Consider the following 22070-nt stretch of genomic DNA (forward strand, 5'->3'; position numbering starts at 1 on the left):
CAAAATTACAGATCTTTCGGCCCTTTAGTTATTTTTGTGTTTTTTAGGTTTTGATATGTTGAAACCCTTCCAATTCCTTCTTATGGACTTTTAGTGTGATGTTCTTTTCTAAAGCATTTCTATATACTTTATATTATTTTTCAAGACTGAAGAAGGCCCATTAACGCCGAAACATGTATCCTTAATTGTGTTTTAATCAACATTTGTGTACTGACCGAGGTGGAATGATGAAATTATATAATCTCTTTATAGTAAATTCAATACGGAATAATTACGAGATTTTAAAATTATAATCAAGTGTACCGTTTCAGTGTTACTGATGTTCCACGGTTAGAAACTCGAGATTAGAATCCTGTACTGAAGGCAAACAGCATCATCATGTCTGATGTAGATTATGATATCCCAGAAGTGAAGATTCTACTGGGAGTAGATGTCTGAAGCAAGTACTAAGTTGAAATATTTTGGAAATAGATGAAAGTATGGCTGCATCAGAAACTAAGTTTGGTTGGACTGTAATGGGGCAGATAAGACTTTAGTGAACTTCAATACAGTCAACACTATCAACTGTTTGGATAGTACAGATTTATGGCAACTCGAAACGCTAAGGCTAGGCATTAAAGATCCCATTGAAGTGACAACGAAAGGGAACCTAGGAAAGGAAACTTCGACATTTTTCAAGCAAACTGTTAAGTTAGGGAAGATGAGAGATACGAAGTTCGGCTGCCGTTTAAGGGAGGTCATTCCCATCTGAGCAGGAACAAGGAGACGGCGAAGATGAGAATAATCACAACGACAAAGTATTCTAATATAAAACCGGATGGCTGGTTGACAAGTTTACTCACTTCCAGACGAACTAGAAAATTTGCATTTGGCAAGTATATAGCGATTATCCTGCAATCCACGGAAAATTTCCAAAAAGTTCGAATGTTACATTTTTATTCCCCACCCCACCCGAAAATCAAATCAAAATTGAAACTTGGCAAAATTATAGCTCTTGGTCTGTAATCAACGGATAAATTCCAAAAAGTTACAATGTTTAACTTTCTACCCCCGAAATATATCTAAATATTGAAGTAATTTTAATGACGGTGCAGGTCTTCGTTTCGAGGTATTTTGTATTTAAACGGTAAGCCGAATCACGAAACAGATAGGCCTAGCTCATTTGGCACTCAACAGGAAGAGACTTAAAACTTTGATCTTATGACTTTTAGCCTTATATCCATCCCTTATAACTTAGGTTGAGCTGCATTTTCCGATTTTATGTCAATTTTGTACATTTTCCATCATTTATTTTACTGTTTGGTACACGTATGAGACAAGCAGAATCATGAAATTCGGAAGGCGCATTGGAACATTCATTGGCCATATGCAAGCCAAATTACATTATTACCATGTAAGTATGGAAAAACGAAAGGAATATATGGAAGCTGTAACCAAATTACAGCCTAATCTAAATCTCTAAACAACTCTAAGGTGGAGATACGACAAAACGTCCAAGAACCAACATCGTAGAACGTTTCATCCGCGATAAGCCTGCCAAGTTCCATGACTGTAGATGTCCATTATGTGGTGAAAATAATTTTCAAACTTGCGAAAAACGTACGAAATTTGCCCTAGATCGAAATAGTTATCTCTATCTATTGTATAAATACCCGACATACGAGAAAATATCATATAGTAGGACAAACATGTAGGCCACTAAAAGAAACGTCTGATGGCACAATCTGTTTCTTGATTCGTCATATCCCTCCTAAGTCTGCATTTGGAAACTTGCACATCCTTTCGCCGTATATCTATCTTCGATATGATATAATATAATAACGAGTGTGAAAAGCCGGGTATCTTACTGTACAATAATCTTCCTAACCATCATTTTCTTTAAGATTGGTCATACCTCTCAGCGACGTACGGATATGCAGTCCATCAGAACAATTGTCGTTGTGTTCATTTTCATATGCCTATGTGTACAGGATGATCAATTCTATGTACATTACACAGTAGGATTGAGTCATACATACATTCCTGCAGCAGGCCTACGGTACAGTATATGTAACGGTAAGTCGTATAAAAAAATGGATAGTACATTCGGCACCCACTCTGAAGAGATCTACAACTTTTAACCTGCGATGTTTAGTCCTATCTCGACCCCTCATACTTTACATAGAGCTGCATATCTTCCAGATGTTCTAGAAACATGAATTTTGGCAAAATACAGGGTTTAACTTAATGTATTGGCACGGGGTCCGATAGTAGGTGATATCCGTGGGAGCGTTCCCGTCACCATTGTACTAATTAAAAAAATCATTTTATCGCGTTCTACAATAGTGTACACTCAAACACAATTTTTGACCTTACCGTCTGAAAAAAGTTCTCATTTACATTACGATTATTTTAAATGCTTCAGTTGTCAAGCCCCTGTTTTTGAGGGTGAGGGATGCAGTTCTACGAGTAGTACTGTTACGGATGAGGTGCCTATAATCTTTCACACCTCCCTCCGATCAAATTTCGAAATATATGAACACCCGGATTTCAGATCTCGACCTCGTATTTACAGCGATTTGCTTACGGCGCCACTCTTGGTCCAACCTCATTGTAACACTCTAAAAATGTAAACTTTGTAACCCCTGTTGGTGGTGGTGGTGGGGGCGGTATATTAACACCCATGGTATCCCCTGTCTGTCGTAAGATGCGACTAAAAGGGGCTCGCAACTTGGGAGAGTGGGTTGGTGACCACGGGGAACTGAGCTGAGTATTGACATCGCTTCCAATTACTTGTGCCAGGCTCCTCACTTTCATCTATACTATCCGGCCTCCCTTGGTCAACTCTTGTTCTTTTCCGACCCCGACGATATTAGGCTGCGAGGCCTACGGAGTCTTTCATTTTCACGCCCTTCATGGCCATTGTATTCCTTTGACCTATATCTTCATTTTTTGAAATGTCGGATCCCTTCTTTTTTGCTCAATTAGTGCTATATAGAGGATGGTTGCCTAGTTGTACTTCCTTTTAAAACAATAATCACCTCCACCACCACCTGCAAGCTTTGTAAGAATGTTAGGGAATCTATATCAAACGTTGCCGCCATTTTCGGCTACGTGCGCGTCACAAAGCGGCGCTGAACTTGCCTTCATATTCTTTGTTCAATTTGTACTTTCTTTGTAACCAACTGATCTGAATATCACTCGGTAGTGCTGTACTTCCCTTTAAGTTCTTTGATCAATTATACTTTCTTTGTAACCAATTGATATCAATAAACAAACTGCATTGTTGTTTAAATATAGAAGTTGATGTGTGCGCTTTCTTGGTATATTCTTCAAGTGACTTAATTGAAACTTCCGTTATTTACATTCCAAGCTATTTCTCAACTATGTGTGAGAGGCTTGCTTACACTGAAATTACACGTTTACTTCTGCGACAGACTCAGCTTGATATTCATCCTGGAGTACAATTCGACAGTTATCAAGACATTCTCAGATTTCTTGCACGCCAACAACCGTTACATTCATCTCTTCAAACAGCTCCCCAACGAATCATCGGAAGATATCCATTTAGTATTTGGAATTATTTAAATGTGCACTTATGGACCAGATCTTGGAGATCGTCCATTGGGATATGAGGTTGCTGCTGTTCGTAACACTGACAAGGAGGCCTACTACCATAGAAAAATTGCCATTTGAAAGGTCGGTGACGGAGAGCTTCTTAAATAGACATTTTCCATCCACTGTACGAGCCGTTCCAATATCCTCTGCTCTATCCACACGGTACGCCCGGCTGGCACATTGGACGCTTTGACAACACGTCAGATGCTTATTTTTTTCTGATTCACGGTTTCGTCAATATGACAGACTTTCTGAGCGTGGTTAATTGGCATGTATGCGCGCATTGAATAGAAACTATTCTGTTACTTAAGTGTTGCACAACTTAAAGGTGGTAACAACTCCTTAAGAACAGCTCCCTTTGACGAAGTACAGTCTGTTGTTTCTCATGTCAGGCATGTCAATAAAACTAACCATACAGAGCGTGCTGAAGCTGAACGAGCAGTAGCTACCTATGAGCACCGTCAGATCACCAATTAAATTCTTAATGATGAGACTGATCAAGACGAGAGCAGCGTTGTTCCTCTAAGGATTTACTTGTCAAGCACATTTAGTGGTGGACAAAGGCACACGAAAGTTAATTACCTCAAAGTAATGGCCTTAGTAAACCGACTTATGTTTCAGACTTTACAACCAACGCACAATGGACTTAAATAAGGATGCGCAAGACACCTGGATCCAAAAATCAACATCAAGTGGGTGCTAGGATGTTTCATCGTGATCCTCGTTCAGGGGCTTTCCTTGGTGAACCGGCATATATAATTTATATAATTGAATTTCAAAAGCGAGGTTTGTCACATTTCATTTCGTACCGAAGAACAAGAGCTTATTCCAGTTCAAGCTGCTGACATCCACACGTTCATCAGACCAGATATCCCAGATATAGAGGAAGCTGGAGGCAAACTTCGTGAACACGTCATCGCTAACATGACCCACGGACCATGTGACCCCATAATCGTACTAATCATCGTGTTGGGGCGAAACATTTCATAAGTGCACAAAGTTCTTCCACAAACCTTCATCAGAGACCACATACAGTACAATGACACCAGTGAATTTGTTAACTACAAACGGAATACTGACAACAAGGTATATATTACATATTGCGGCAAACTTGTTGACATTGACGATACTTGGGTTGTCCCTTACAACGCAGAATTATTGCTCAAGTATGAGTGCCACATTAATTTGGAGCTTGCATCACAAAGAGTAGTGGTAAAATACCTCTTTAAGTACATCTCCTCCAGGGGTAGTCCTTCAGCTACGTCGCCGTTGTCAGTGATTCAGACTTGATTAATGAAGTGGAAGAGTACGTAACCAAGTGGTGTACTGGTTCCAGTGATGTAGTATGGCGTATTCTTGAGTTCAGTCTCACGGAGAGTGATACGTCAATTATGTCTTACAGAGGAAACACTCTGGTACTTTCGAACTGGCAAAGAAGAGCAAGCAATACATTGCAGCTCATCTCCTTTGATTCTTTACTTTTCCAGACTTCAGATTCCAGAACTTGACCCCCTCGGTGTGGGGGCTTGCGTGGTTGTTGATCTCGAGGGCTGTACCAGGTTCAGTGTTATCCATGCTGGATTGGCCGTGGAGTACGGCCTGACTAACAAGGTGTCCCGCGAAATGCCTGTAAGGTGTATGTGCTCTTTATTCTTATTCATTTATCTTCCTGTCTAGCCAAAATCTCTGCCTCGGGTCCTCCTTTGGATGGGGACGGTAGAATAATACTCACGGTATCCCCTCCCTGTCGTAAGAGGCAACTAAAAGCGGCCCCAGGAGCTCTGAATTTGGGAGCATGGGTTGGCGACTACAAGGCCCTTAGCTGAGCCTTGACATGTCTTACACTTACTTGTGCCAGGCTACTGGATATTGGTCGCCCAGCAGTTGGTCCCAAAGAGCTGAGCTTATTCGAAAAGCAGTCTTAATAATTGTTGACGAAGTCTCCATGGAAATAGGTCCCTTCTTGAAATACTGGACAGATTTTTAAGAGACCTAATGAGAAACGACAGTGCTTCTGTGGCTCATAATATTTTCTGGGGAGTTTCGACAATGTGCTCCAGTTGTTACAGAAGCGAAATCACCTTCCGATGTACCGAACGTCTCAATCGAATCTTCAAAATTCTGGGGAGAAGTGAAAAATGCCACGAAACTCAGAGAATTGAAGGGGAAGAAAAAATTCATTCTTACAGTTTCATCTATCCTATCCGACCTCGCTTGGTCAACTCTTGTTCTTTTCCGACCCCTAGGGTATTAGGTCAGCGAATCTTAAGGAGTCTTTAATTTTCACGGCTTTCTTTGACCGATGTCTTCATTTTCCGAAGTATCGGTTCCCTTCCATTTTTAATCTCTGATTGCTGTTATACAGAGGATGGTTGCCTTATTGTACTTCCTCTTAAAACGGTAATCACCAGTACCACCACCCCTTCCCGAACTTGAAGGATTGGCATACATAGAATCCTACGAAAATTATATTCTGCTCGCGCCTAAATGCAAGTTCCTGTCACTGAACATTCAAATGGCTGACACTTCATTACAAAGCGCCAGAGAGGTAAATGCGTAGTTTCCCCCTGTGTGTGGGGGCGGTAGAATAACACCCACGGTATCCCCTGCCTGTCGTAAGAGGCGACTAAAAGGGGCCCCAGGGGCTCTGAACTTTGGAGCGTGGGTTGGCGACTACGGGGCCCTTAGCTGAGTCCTGGCATTGCTTCCACTTACTTATGTCAGGCTCCTCACATTCATCTGTCCTATCCGACCTCTCTTGGTCAACTCTTGTTCTTTTCCGACTCCGACGCTATTAGGTTTGCGAGGGCTAGGGAGTCTTTCATTTTCACGCCCTTCGTGGCACTTGTCTTCCTTTGGCCGATATCTTCATTTTTCGAAGTGTCGGACCCCTTCCATTTTTCTCTCTGATTAGTGTTATATAGAAGATGGTTGCCTAGTTGTACTTCCTCTTAAAACAATAATCACCACCACCACCAAATGCGTAGTTCGAATGTTTTGGGTGGCTCCTCATCGAGGGGAGCACTTTCTACCTCTTGAATGTTTACCCCTGTCGTGGCTACTAAGATTTAATTTCACGGGGTGGTGTTCATTGCACTTCTCTTCAGCAAGCTGCTCGTACCTCGGCCTTGTCAACGATGAACGAGAGTACAGACTTAATCTTTCAGAGGCATCGGAATTCATTCTTGATAAGGCTCTACAATCATTTTTTGTTTTTATGTGTAATATTGTGGCACCGGCAGTCTCGTTATGCGAAGACTTTAAGAATAAGTTGACGGAAGACTTCCTTCGTCGTACATCCGATGATCCAGAGAAGGCTTTCAAATTGGCACTTCTTGAAATTGATCGTTTCCTTCGACGTCACGGTTCAAATCTTTACGAACAAGGACTGCCAGTTGGTGAAGACACAGTTACTGAGCTTGGCAAGGAAAGGTTTTAGATGTTTTAGTCGAAAGGCTGCCAAAGCTTTCAGAGGACAAAGACATCTTCTTCCTTATACCGAAACTCTTTCATAGTCTGACCATTTGCCTGTCTAATGTTGTATCTCGATGTTCCTGGTGGTTATGGGAAAATATTGAAACTAACCATAACTGTTTTCCACTCGCAAGGCAAAATCGTCCTATGTGTAGCAAGTTCTGGAACAGCTGCCCTCAACTTTGATGGCCCCAGGGGCTCTGAACTTTGGAGCGTGGGTTGGCGACCACGGGGCCCTCAGCTGAGTCCTGGCATTGCTTCCACTTACTTGTGTCAGGCTCCTCACTTTCATCTATCCTATCCGACCTCCCTTGGTCAACTCTTGTTCTTTTCCGACCCCGACGCTATTAGGTTTGCGAGGGCTAGGGAGTCTTTCATTTTCACGCCCTTCGTGGCCCTTGTCTTCCTTTGGCCGATATCTTCATTTTTCGAAGTATCGGATCCCTTCCATTTTTCCCTCTGATTAGTGTTATATAGAGGATGGTTGCCTAGTTGTACCTCCTCTTAAAACAATAATCACCACCACCACCACCTCAACTTTGATGGTGGAACTACTGTACCCAGCACGTTTCGTCTCCCCCTTGATGTGGGTTCTGGATATTGGCTTCCCACCAATTGGTCCCAAAGAGCTGAGCTTATTCGAAAAGCAGTCTTAATAATTGTTGACGAAGTCTCCATGGAAATAGGTCCCTTCTTGAAATACTGGACAGATTTTTAAGAGACCTAATGAGAAACGACAGTGCTTCTCTGGCTCATAATATTTTCTGGGGAGTTTCGACAATGTGCTCCAGTTGTTACAGAAGCGAAATCGCCTTCCGATGTACCGAACGTCTCACTCGAATCTTCAAGATTCTGGGGAGAAGTGAAAAAATGCCACGAAAGGCAGAGAATTCAAGGGGAAGAAAAAAATTCATTCTTACAATTGGCAACAACGAAATAGAGCACATCACCATTGGTAAGGGAAGACGACAACAACAGCCGTTAACACCTTTGCTTGGAGTTTCGTTTTCAAATTATTTGAGGGAACTGTTACAGGAACTATACCCACAAGACATCCTTTCCAACCCAGACAATGCTTCCAAACGCGCCATATTATGTTCAATAAACGCCAATGTAAATAAAATAAACTCACCCTTACAAGGTGATTTTTTTATTTGTACAGCATCGACTGGGTAGAAGAACAACTTGTGAATTCTGCACATCAAGATGTCCTCCAGCAAGCTGAGTGTAAGGTGTGCCTAATCACGATTTGGCTCTAAAAGTAAGAGCTGCTTGTATTATAACAATGAATTTAAGTTTTTCTGATCACCTTGCGAATGGTATAAAAGTTATTGTTGTATCACTCTCGCGGAGACCTGTAGTTGTTCGTAGACGAGGGTCAGATGAACGTCTGGGTAAACCAAGGATAATATTCAAGTTCACCCGCGGTATCCCCTGCCTGTCGTAAGAGGCGACTAAAAAGGGCCCAGGGGCTCTGTACATTGGAGCGGGGGTTGGTGACCACGGGGCTCTTAGCTGAATCCTGGAATTGCTTCCACTTACTTGTGCAAAGCTCCTCACTTTCATCTATCCTATCCGACCTGCCCCAGGGGCTCTGAACTTTGGAGCGTGGGTTGGCGACCACGGGGCCCTCAGCTGAGTCCTGGCATTGCTTCCACTTACTTGTGCCGGCTCCTCACTTTTATCTTTCCTATCTGACCTCCCTTGGTCAACTCTCGTTCTTTTCCGACCCCGACGCTATTAGGTTTGCGAGGGCTAGGGAGTTTTTCATTTTCATGCCCTTCGTGGCCCTTGTCTTCCTTTGGCCGATACCTTCATTTTTCGAAGTGTCGGACCCCTTCCATTTTTTCTCTCCGATTAGTGTTATATAGACGATGGTTGCCTAGATGTACTTTCTCTTAAAACAATAATCACCACCACCACCACCACTATCCGACCTTCCTTGGTCAGCACCTGTTCTTTTCCCACCCCGACGGTATTAAGTTTGCGAGGGCTAGGGTGACTTACACGCCCTTCGTGGACTTTGCCTTTCTTCGGCCGATACCTTCATTTTTCGAAGTGTCGGATTCCTTCCTTTTTTTTTCTCTAATTATTGTTATATAGAGGATGGTAGCCTACTTGTACTTCCTCTTAAAACAATAATCAACACCACCACCATCAAAGCCTGAAAGGCTGTGGGAATGAAAGACTCAATAAGCAAAGTATTTGCTCACCAAGTGTGCAGCATCTGAGTCCAGGAGAAAAGTAGGTATCTCCCTGTGGGTGGGGTCGGTAGAATAACACCCACGGTATCTCCTGCCTGTCGTAAGAGGCGACTAAAAGGGGCCTCAGGGGCTCTGAACTTTGGAGCGTGGGTTGGCGACCACGGGGCCCCCAGCTGAGTCCTGGCATTGCTGCCACTTACTTGTGCCAGGCTCCTAACTTTCATCTATCCTATTCGACCTCCCTTGGTCAACTCTTGTTCTTTTCCGACCCCGACGCTATTAGGTTTGCGAGGGCTAGGGAGTCTTTCATTTTCACGCCCTTCGTGGCCCTTGTCTTACTTTGGCCGATATCTTCATTTTTCGAAGTATCGGATCCCTTCCATTTTTCCCTCTGATTAGTGTTATATAGAGGATGGTTGCCAAGTTGTACTTCCTCTTAAAACAATAATCACCACCACCTCCCTTGGTCAACTCTTGTTTTTTTTCGACCCCGACGCTATTAGGTTTGCGAGGGCTAGGGAGTCTTTAATTTTCACGCCCTTCGTGGCCCTTGTCTTTCTGTGACCGATATCTTAATTTTTCGAAGCGTCGGATCCCTTACATTTTTCCCTCTGATTAGTGTTCTACAGAAGATGGTTGCCTAGTTGTACATCCTCTTAAAACAATAATCACCACCTTGGCGCCCTCCTGTGGGTGGGGGCGGTAGAATAACACCCACGGTATTCCCTGCCTGTCGTAAGAGGCGACTAAAAGGGGCCCCAGGGAATCTGAAGTTCGGATTTTTGAGACAGTGAGTGGTCGCTTCGAGACATAGTTATTTTCGTACAGTGTGTTGTCGCTTCAACACAGTACTTAGCTGCTGTGATGCTGTCCGATCAGGGTGAGACGAAACAAGCTTACGGCTTGTGAGATATTCAGTAATTATTCTGGAGGAAGAACTACGTTTAGTTCAAGTCCATGGCATTTGGTACAAGTCTGTATTGATCACTAGATTAGCTAAGTTGGATTGAGATTTCTGCTAACATGGTCCCCCTGTGGGTGGGGGCGGTAGAGTAACACCCACGGTATCCCCTGTCTGTCGTTAAAGGCGACTAAAAGGGGCCTCAGAGGCTCTGACCTTTGGAGCGTGGGTTGGCGACCACGGGGCCCTCAGCTGAGTCCTGGCATTGCTTCCACTTACTTGTGCCATGCTCCTCACTTTCATCTATCCTATCTGACCTTCCTTGGTCAACTCTTGTTCTCTTCCGACCCCGACGCTATTAGGTTTGCGAGGGCTAGGGAGTCTTTCATTTTCACGCCCTTCGTGGCCCTTGTCTTCCTTTGGCCGATATCTTCATTCTTCGAAGTGTCGGATCCCTTCCATAGTTTCCCTCTGATTAGTGTTATATAGAGGATGGTTGCCTAGTTGTACTTCCTCTTAAAACAATAATCACCACCACCACCACCGTATCGCATGCAAGCGTCTCATTGGTCGGGTGGGACTTAAAGAACGACAACTCCGTAGCTAGTCCTTCCTTGAAGACTTACTCATCCCGAGAAGCAGGTCTTTAGGAGCAGTTCAGTCAGAAACGACACATCTCTAGCTAGGGAGTCTTTCATTTTCTTCCCCCTGTGGGTGGGGGCGGTAGAATAACACCCACGGTGTCTCCTGCCTGTCGTAAGAGGCGATTAAAAGGGGCCCCAAGGGCTCTGAAATTTGGAGCGTGGGTTGGCGACCATGCGGCCCTCAGCTGAGTTCTGGCATTGCTTCCACTTGTGCCAGGCTCCTCACCTTCATCTATCGTATCCGACCTCCCTTGGTCAACACTTGTTCTTTTCCGACCCCGACGGTATTACGTATGGAGGCCTAGGGAGTCTTTCATTTTCACGCCCTTCGCGGCCCTTGTCTTCCTTTGGCCGATACCTTCATTTTTCGAAGTGTCGGATCCCTTCCATTTTTCTCTCTGATGAGTGTTATATAGAGAATGCTTGCCTAGTTGTACTTCCTCTTAAAACAATAATCACCACCACCACCACCTCTTTCATTTTCACGCCCTTCGCGGCCCTTGTCTTCCTTTGGCCGATACCTTCATTTTTCGAAGTGTCGGATCCCTTCCGTTTTTCCCTCTGATTAGTGTTATATAGAGGATGGTTGGCCAGTTGTACCTTCCTCTTAAAACAATAATCACCACCACCTCTGCTAACATGGAAAAATTCATATCTCTGAATTTTCTCCTCCTACGATCAACGCTGATCTTTTTTCACTAGTATAGGGCCAATGTCTAATTTAAAGACTAGGCAATTACGGAGTGCTAGTCTAGATAGCCCAAATCACATCACAGAAGGAAGGAAGGATGTCCATGGAGCCAATTCTACAACGAGAAGAGGGCAGCGAGTAACCACGGAACACAGATGACCTCAACGGAAGCTGCAATTTGTGAGCTTCAATTAGATAAAGCAAGCAACAGTAAATTCATTAACGTAAATTCTAACTTCCCTCCAAGCTTAAAGGAACTTTACCGATCCATCTCATTTTTGTGTGTAATAAATTCATTTGTATCTTATATTGCGTTAATTGGCTTTCTTAAGCGATACTTAATGGTTAATTATTTAAAATTCTACCCCTGTGATTTAAGTATAAGTCTCTATGCTAGTAAATATAAATTTTGCTTTACAGTTTTGTTTAAAACCGTAACGCTGGCGCCCAAACATTACATAGAGAAATGGGGAACCATGGAATGTTAATTGTTTCTATTTGCGTGGCAAGTTTCGGGCAAGCCACATATAGTTTATATTTATATTCATGTGTCCCCAGGTATTAACTTTCGTCTCCCCAAGTGTTTTGATGAGGAGAGCGAACGCTTACATTTGTCGCACCAACGTGGAGCTCGAAAACCATTAAGTATTCGTGGAAAGAAAGCAGTAAAATAGAGTCTATGTTTGTGGGAGTTAAGTGAGTGTCGATAAAACTTATATGTGTGATTTTGGGGGAATCATGGCTGCACAAGGTGAAAAGGACATGAAATTACGTAGCGGAAACTTAGTAAATGGAGGCGAGGCGCTGAATTCCGGGAATGTTGTAGATGAAAGTATTGAAGTAGATAAAATGGTAGAGAGTGGTGGGAGCATGGAAAATAACACCGCATCTGATGTAGCTAGGATGGAGGGCGAGAAAGAAGGTAATACGAATAGTGAAATGAATATTCAACAACTGTTTTTGATGATGCAAGGGATATTACAGCAAACGGATGAAATTAGAAAGGAAATGAAAGTGATAGATGAAATTAAGAAGGAAACTAATGAAATAAGGAAGGAGACGTATGAAATTAGGAAGGAAACAGATGAAATTAGGAAGTAAGTAGAGAAAACGCGGACAGAGATTAAAGAAAATAGAAAGGAGATAGAACAGACGAAAACCGAAAATAGCAGAGAAGTTAATGCTAGGATGGTGCTTTAAATCATAGATTAGATGAAGCACAACAGCAGCAGAAACGTTCTGAGAATCACTTAGCGGAATAGGAGATGAAACGTAGCCAACATGAGAAAGAGGTAGAAAGAAAGTTAACTTGTTACACTTAGAGCAATTAAAGGCATAATTACCCCAAGTGACAGCACCAAGGGTCTGACCATGTACCAAAGGCACGGTTCAGATACGTGGAAACGTGCTAGACAAAGACAAATAAAAGGAAAAAAGGCACTTACCATTAGAAAATTAAACAGGGCCCCCAAAGGAGCGGATAAAATACACCTGGCCATATCAAATTATCACCCCTTTTAAAGGAAAACACCAACACCTTGGGGAACCAAAGATATTTAATCAGCATAATTAAGTAATTAACAAATATAAGGAAAATCCTCGCTGGAAAAATAAAATTAAAAATTAAAAATTTTAAACTCAAACCAAAACCCTACGGTCGACCGTTTATAAAACAAATAATTATTTAGTTTTTAAAAGACTTAGTAAGATTATGTAGATTAATGAAACACCTCATCAACTCATAAGTTTTCTTACAACCAAGAGTTTTCTTTGTACAGTACCAAAGCCTTTTTTAACATCCATTCAACCGTGAGAAACAACCTTGACAGAAACAGTTTTTAATATTGATACTGAAAACCCCTTTTTAGGATGTGTCAAACGACCCCCTGCAAGGATGGGTAGGTATTACGTGCACTTTTCACGTAATAAAAATAATAATAATAATAAAAATAAGCTCCGAGACACCGGGAGGAAAAATGAGCAGAAAGAAAAATTAAAATCTCAAAGAAAATAAAATGGACCAAGGTAATCCGCGCACAAGGCAGAATTCGTAACAGGCACATCAAATCCCAGTCATCAATCCCATCACAACAACATCAACAACATTAGCATTCCCATGGCAACGACCAACAATGGGTCAAGGGAAGGAAGGGGCCAATCACAGGCCGCAAAAACAACAATAGGCAAATACTCACAAAGGACAAAAGAAAACAGGACGCAGAAAATAACCCAAATACCGATAAAAGAAAAATATAATTAAGTAATGTAAGTTAAATAAAATAAAAATTAAACAGAGAAGCAAGAAAGAAAAGGTACCGGGACAGACTGTACACGTAACACCCACATCCCTGAAGCGACTCGCTTGTTAAATTATTCCAGTTAAATAATAGCCTTTTACCACAAAACTTTTAGGCCTAGAAAAGCCATTAATAAACACTAGGTTTCCCAATTACGATTTCGAAGAATCCAAAACGTTCTTTCACATAGTATGCAAGTCCCAATTTAACAGACGTAATTACACATGCTATAAGTTCCAATTAACAGGCCAACAATTTGAAATTCCACAAGGCAAGACTTAGTTTTTTTTAGATGACGCAAGTACATCGTGTCGCATACACTTTCTTCACACAGGGAAATTTTCAGGTCTTTCACAATAAAACAGTAAAAGTTTAGTTGTAACAACACTTACAGTTTCATCCAGATGAAGTTGTGAGGACGGCTTCGGTAGTATATTCTACTTACGTATTTTTGAAGAAAAACATAACATACAAATTCCAGACGAGGAAAATTAAACCAAAACAACATGCAGTTTTCACCAGGGCAAAAGCCCTACGTATGTAACCTTAACCAGGCTCGAACATTTTTGGAGAAATCATCTCGCTAGGGAGAGAGAAGCCACACACGTCCATCTCTTCCTTCTCACAAAACAGCAATGGCGTCTTCCCGAGATTCCGCAGTGCACGGCCCCAACGATCACATGTGCACAGAGGGTATGCGCCTGAGTGGTAACGTAGTTCGCGAGGTAGTACATACCTACGCCACTAGAGTGCAGGAGAATACAGTCAGGCACAGACAGGACGTGCATACGGACGGCTGGACAACAAATAACCTTTTCAGCGGCGAAGTTTCCAGCAATAAGTTTTGAAAAGAAGAAATAACGAAGCGGCGAACCACTTATAAGAACACAGTTTTTCTACAGCCATGTGGCTAGTTCCAAAAATATTTACCGAGAGGGAAAAATTGTTACGCAGGTAACAAACTGAACATAGAAGTGAAGTCATAGAGTTGGTAGAAAAAGAAAATTGTAAAGTTAGGAGCGAAGTAGAGCAGCAGATCACAGGAATTAATCGTAAAATTCAGGAACAAGTAGGAAAAGTTACTAAAGTTAGAGAAAAAGTACAACAACAATACGATGATCTGTGTGGTAAGGGAGAGGTTAATGCTAAAATAAGTAATGAAAAGTTTAAGAAAGCAGAGGAATATGCTGTTGAAATTAAAGCCACCAAGCAAAGACAGAAACACATTGCGAATGACGTAGAAACTAGAGAGGAAAGAATAAATTAACGTATTGATAGGTCGGAGGCAAAAATACGTAAAGAAATCAGAGAAAAACAAGGTAAGTTAGGAAGTCAGTGCCACGGTACAAATTTTATATGTGAAACTGAACTACCTAAATTTAATGGGAGACAGACAAACCCTTTAGATTTTTTAAACACTGTTAAAAAGTGGTTTGAAAAACGAATAGAAGAAGGAATCATTGAATGGGAAGAAGCGTTAGAAATAATAGGCAATGCTTTTATTGGGGAAACTAAATCATGGTTTGCGGTGTATAAGAGAAGCATGACCAGTATGGTGGAATTCCAGAAATATTCCACAGAGAAATTCTGGAGTGAAATTATACAAAGCAGGGAAAGAAAACGCATTGTCTTTGGAAAATTGAGACCACACGAAGGAGTTTCTATGACAGAATATTTTTTGGCCCACGTTATGTTTTGTAAAAACGTAGATAGGATGTCAGCGGAGAGAGATATTGTGAAATTATTACTCAGACATTTTCCCAACAAAATCCGCGAAGCTAGCTGTATGCAACAGATAGAGTCTATTCAAGGAATGGAAAGATTGCTAGCAAGTTTCGATGCGTTAGGAAATAGTAGTAATACACGAGAGCACACAAACTATCAAACAACATCCAGAAGACAAAAACACAATCACCGTGGTCAGTTACAACCGAGACAACAAAATATAGGTAGTCACACCAGCAAAATAGGACTGTTCAGAGGGAACGTAATGTTGAGGAAGACACAAGCCGAAATCAGGATACAAGGAGACAAAGTAATTTAAACTGATAGTAGACGGTAATGAGAGATCAGATTATCAGTCTTCAGTACATGTTGCGAGAAATTGTGTAATGACGCACATGAATTATGCTCTCGATATCAGAGATGAGTTATTATGGGAGGTGGAAGTGGATCAAGTCGTAGTTGCTAGTAAAAGTGATAATCCCCTTGTTACGATCGTTGTATGGAGGGCGCATTATCAGGCGTTATTGGATTCAGGCAGTCAAAGGTCATGTGTAAGTTTGAAGTGGTATGAGTACAGAAAAAAAGGAGAATATTGAGATTGAAGAAATGCCTGTGAAATTCACATATATCGTCACTGCTGTAGGTAAACGATCCAAGCAAATATGTAAACAAGTTGCCATACCTATTTGTATTAACGGGAAGAACGAAAATTCAGATATGTCTTGTTATTCCGAATCTTATATTTGGTGTTATCTTGGGATCTGACTGGCTAAGTTTATACTCAGCTCGGTTAGATTACAATGAGGCGATGGTATATTTAAGGTGGAATAATTAGGATATTAAAGTCACGTGGGATGCCGAAGTTCAGACGAAAGTGGAGGTTTGTAACATGTGGTGTGTCAATGAGGTTTCCATAATGAAGAAGAAAGAGCGAATTTTAAATTATGTGAAGTGTGGTTAGAGGAGAACCAAGATGATGCTTTGAGAGAAGCGGTAGATAGTAGTAATTTGGAAGAAGGTCAGAGGGACCGATTGTTGTATGTGTTGAGAAAACACAAGGATACCTTCATTCTTCGAAGTGTCGGACCCCTTCCATATTTTCCCTCTGATTAGTGTTATATAGAGGATGGTTGCCTAGTTATACTTCCCTTTAAAACAATAATCACCACCACCACCACCACCCCAGGGGCTCTGAACTTTGGAGCGTGGGTTGGCAACCACGGGGCCCTTAGCTGAGTCCTGGCATTGCTTCCACTTACTTGTGATAGGCTCCTAACTTTCATCTTTCCTATCCGACCTCTCTTGGTCAAATCTTGTTCTTTTCCGACCCCGACGCTATTAGGTTTGCGAGGGCTAGGGAGGCTTTCATTTTCACGCCCTTCGTGGCCCTTGTCTTTCTTTGGCCGATATCTTCATTTTTCGAAGTGTCGGATCCCTTCCATTTTTCCCTCTGATTACTGTTATACAGAGGATGGTTGCCTAGTTGTACTTCCTCTTAAAACAATAATCACCACCACCACCATCATCCTCACAGGTTAGTACTGTCGTGAACCGTGTTGGAATTACGTTACCTGTTTTCTGGCCAGACAAGCCGGCGCTATGGTTCGCTCAAGCAGAAGCGCAGTTCAATGTATCTGGCATCACGCAAGACGCAACAAAATACACGTACGTTGTTTCCCAGCTGGACAATCTCGCTATGCCGCGGAAGTTGAAAATATTATGATCAGCCCTGCGGCGCAAAATTTTGCGTACCGAACTCATTCGGCGTCTTTCTCTATCGGAAGAGCAACGCGTTCGTCAACTGCTCTTGGAGGAGGAGCTCGGTGACCGAAAGCCATCCTAGTTCTTACGACACCTTAGGTCTCTCGCGGGCAGCACACAAGTACAAGACATCTACCTAAGACAGTTATGGATACAACGCCTGCCGTCTCAAGTACAGGCCATTTTACAAACACAGAGTGAGATGCCGCTAGATAAGGTTGCCGTCCTGGCCGACAAAATTCTTGAGGTTTCACCTGTGTCATTTCCCGCCACTGTTCACGCCGTAAGTAACCACCAGCGGTAAACAGTCCGACTTGTTGGCTGAATGGTCAGCGTACTGATCTTCGGTTCAGAGGGTCCCGGGCTCGATTCCCGGCCGGGTCGGGGATTTTAACATTCATTGGTTAATTCCAGTGGCCCGGGGGCTGGGTGTTTGTGCTGTCGCCAACATTCCTGCAACTCACACACCACACATAACACTATCCTCCACCACAATAACACGCAGTTTCCTAGACATGGCAGATGCTGCCCACCCTCATCGGAGGGTCTACCTTACAAGGGCTGCACTCGGCTAGAAATAGCCACACGAAATTATTATTAATTATTATTAGCGGTAAACAGTTGTCCAACAGATGGAAACCGCCTCTTTATCACGGATAATAGCAGTAAACACCAATTTCTGAACGACACTGGGTGGGATTAGTTTTGGTTCCCACATCAATTCCTGAGGGGCGTCACCATCAAACCAGTTATGAACTCGCAGCCGCCAATAATTCCACAATCCATACATACGGGACTCTGCACTTGAAACTCAACCTCGGACTCCGACGAGAACTTTTATGGAAATTTATTGTTGCCGACTTCGCACTTCCCATCATAGGATCAGACTTCCTCGCCTATTACCATCTTCTGCCAGACTGTCGTAACAAATGCATGGTCGACGGCATCACAGACTTATCAGTAAACGTCCAAACTGCTAAATCTCAACAGCCCAGTGTGAAGGCTCTCAATGTACCGACTACGTTTCATGAAATTTTAAAGGAATTTCCTGACCTCGCTCATCCATCTGGAGCCCCGCGAGAAGTGCGCCATTCTACGGTACATTTCATCCGCACTATAGCAGGACCACCTGTCTCCTGCCGAGCTCGTCGTCTCGCCCCGGACAGTCTCCAGATCGCTAAGAAGGAGTTTGATGCCATGCTTCTGGAAGGTACAGCACGACGCTCTGGGGGTCCTTGGTCGTCACCGCTCCATTTGGTACCGACGAAGGACGAAGACTGGCGGCCCTGCGGAGATTATCGTTCCTTAAACTCACGGACCATTCCTGACAAGTATCCACCACGGAATCACCATAATTTCGGTCAGCAGCTCCGCGGATGCACTATTTTCTCCGTTATCGACCTAGTGAACACCTATACCTCGATTCCCGTGATCCCAAGTGACATTCCGAAGGCCGCTATCATAACGCCCTTCGGACTCTCTTGAGTTTTCTGTCATGACCGGACTACGCAATGCTGGTCAAACCTTTCAGGTCTGGATTTCACGTTTGTGTACGTCGACGACATCTTGGTCTTCTCTAAGAGTCTCCCCCTGTGGGTGGGAGCGGTAGATCCCCCTGTGGGTGGGGGCGGTAGAATAACACCCACGGTATCCCCTGCCTGTCGTAAGAGGCGACTAAAAGGGGCCCCAGGGGCTCTGAACTTTGGAGCGTGGGGTGGCGCCCACGGGGCCCTTAGCTGAGTCCTGGCATTGCTTCCACTTACTTGTGCCAGGCTCCTCACTTTCAGCTATCCTATCCGACCTCCCTTGGTCAACTCTTGTTCTTTTCCGACCCCGACGCTATTAGGTTTGCTAAGGCTAGGGAGTCTTTCATTTTCACGCCCTTCGTGGCCCTTCTCTTCCATTGGCCGACATCTTCATTTTTCGAAGTGTCGGATCCCTTCCATTTTCCCCTCTGATTAGTGTTATATAGAGGATGGTTGCCTAGTTGTATTTCCTCTTAAAACAATAATCACCACCACCACCACCTGGGAGCGGTAGAATAACACCCACGGTATTCCCTGCCTGTCGTAAAAGGCGACTAAAAGGGGCCTCAGAGGCTCTGAACTTTGGAGCGTTGCTTGGCGACCACGGGGCCCTCAGCTGAGTCCTGGCATTGCTTCCACTTACTTGTGCCAGGCTCCTCACTTTCATCTATCCTATCCGACCTCTCTTGGTCAACTGTTATTCTTTTCCGACCCCGACGCTATTAGGTTTGCGAGGGCTAGGGAGTCTTTCATCTTCACGCCCTTCGTGGCCCTTGTCTTACTTTGGCCGATATCTCCATTTTTCGAAGTGTCGGATCCCTTCCATTTTTCCCTCTGATTAGTGTTATATTGAGGATGGTTGCCCAGTTGTACTTCCTCTTAAAACAATAATCACCACCACCACCTCTCTAAGAGTCCCGAAGCACACAGGCGCCACCTGCGAGCTCTCTTCCACCGCCTCTCTGAGTAGGGCATCCTCATCAATGCTACCAAGAGTGTCTTAGCATCTCCGAGAGTCAGCTTCCTCGGATACAAGTTTCCGCCGCAGGGACCCGACCACTGCCGGAACGCATCACAGCTCTACAGAAGTTTCCTCGCCAGTATCCAGTATTCGGGAGATAGTAGGTTCGAACCCCACTGTCGGCAGCCCTGAAAATGGTTTTCCGTGGTTTCCCATTTTCACACCAGGCAAATGCTGGGGCTGTACCTTAATTAAGGCCACGGCCGCTTCCTTCCCACTCCTAGCCCCTCCCTGTCCCATCGTCGCCATAAGACCTATATGTGTCGGTGCGACGTAAAGCAACTAGCAAAAAAAAAAGTTTCCTCTCCCGAAAATTGCACGTGATCTCAGACGTTTCCTGGGAGTGATCAGTTTCTATCGACGGTTCCTTCCCTCAGCATCGCAGTACGAGACTCCACTCCACGCAGCTGAATCCAGTTTACGCCTCCCTCAACAGGTGCCCTGGACATCAGAAATGGAACGCATCTTTACCGCCTGTAAAGAAAGTGTCGCTCAAGCTACCCTCCTAGCGCATCCCGATCCGCAAGTAACATTGGGATTGTTCACAGATGCATCCAACAACGCTATTGAAGCTAACCACCAACAATACGTGGACGATACCTGGCAGCCTCTAGCCGTCTTCTCTAGGAAACTGTCTTCGAAGCAAACCGAATGGCCAGCCTACTACCGAGAGTTGCTTGCACTTTATGAAGCAGTGAAGCACTTCAGATACATTTTGGAAGCCCAGAAGTTCACAATCTAAACAGACCACAAGCCCCTGGCATACGCCTTCCAGCAACGTCACGACAAACTTCCACGCGTGCAGCTGAACCTGTTATCGTCCATCGCTCAGTTCACAACGGAAATTCAGCACATTGAAGGCTCCTCCAACGTAGTCGCAGGTGCACTGTCTCGCGTCAACGGAATTGCCCGTAGCATCTTGGACTTCTGCGCTTTGGCACGATCACAGGAAAGGGACGCAGAACTCCTTGATCTGTTGAACCGCGAATCAGCACTTCGGTTGCAGCAAGTCCGGATACCAGGAACCATCATCACTTTGTTCTGCGACACTTAACGCGTTGACCCAGGCCGTTTATCACTGCACCTTTTCGCAGACAAGCTTTTGACTCTCTTCACGGTCTAAGTCGTCCTGGTGCCAGAGCGACCGCCCGTTTAGCATCAGAACGCTTCGTATAGCCCCACATCCAGAAAGACTGCCATGCATGGGCACGAGCCTACCAGGCATGTCAACGCTCGAAGCTCACGCGCCATAACAACGCTCCAATCGGCAACTTTACCCCAGCGTAGGCTCGCTTCCAGCATGTCCATCTGGAATTCATCGGCCCACTCCCTCCTGCTGGAAATTACCGATACTGTCGGATCGATTCACCTGCTGGCCAGATGTTTGGCCACTGGAACGCATCACAGCCGAAGACGTCGCTGAAGCTTTTGTAGCATGTTGGATCTCTCGCTTTGGATCACCACACCGTATCACGACCGACCAAGGCAGACAGTTCGAATATCAGTTGTTCTGAAACCTGGGGATTCTCACCGGAACCTCACGCTTCCGAACAACCAGCTGGCATCCTTGCGTCAATGGCATGGTTGAACATTTCCACCGTCATTTCAAGGCAGCCATCATATGCCATCCTGATATGTCTTGGCTGCAAGCCTTACCAATTGCCTTACTTGGCATCCGAAGTGCGCATAAAGAAAATCTTGCCGCTTCATCGGCAAAACTAGTCTACGTAGAACCAATTCGACTTCCAGAAGAAATGCTTTGTGCCACGACAGACAACCACCTCAAGGACACTTCAAACTTCGTAGTCAGACTCCGCCAACAAAAGAGTCGACTGCGTCCTTTGCCGGCATCACGACATGAACAATTTTCCACCTTCATCTTCAGACACTTGGACACTTGTACTCATGTCTACCTACGTGATGACACGGTCCACGGCGCCCTACAACGCCATACACCGGCCCACATCGAGTGTTAGATCGAAGTGATAAGACACTGACCGTGCAAATAAGAGACAAGCTGTACGCGTCAGCATTGATCGCATAAAACCTGCTTTCCTGCTGGCTGATGACACACCATTACCTGGACAAAATGCCACTCAGGATCATCGCATCAGCCCAGAGAACACTCTCTACGATGACACAGCCGCAGCATCACAGGCACCTAAAAGTGCTTCACCATCCCGCGACTTGGCACTTTCAACTCGCTCCAGCCGAAGAGGTAGGTTCCCA

This window comes from Anabrus simplex, chromosome 4 (genome assembly GCF_040414725.1).
Source record: "Anabrus simplex isolate iqAnaSimp1 chromosome 4, ASM4041472v1, whole genome shotgun sequence".
Taxonomy (NCBI): Eukaryota; Metazoa; Arthropoda; class Insecta; order Orthoptera; family Tettigoniidae; genus Anabrus; species Anabrus simplex.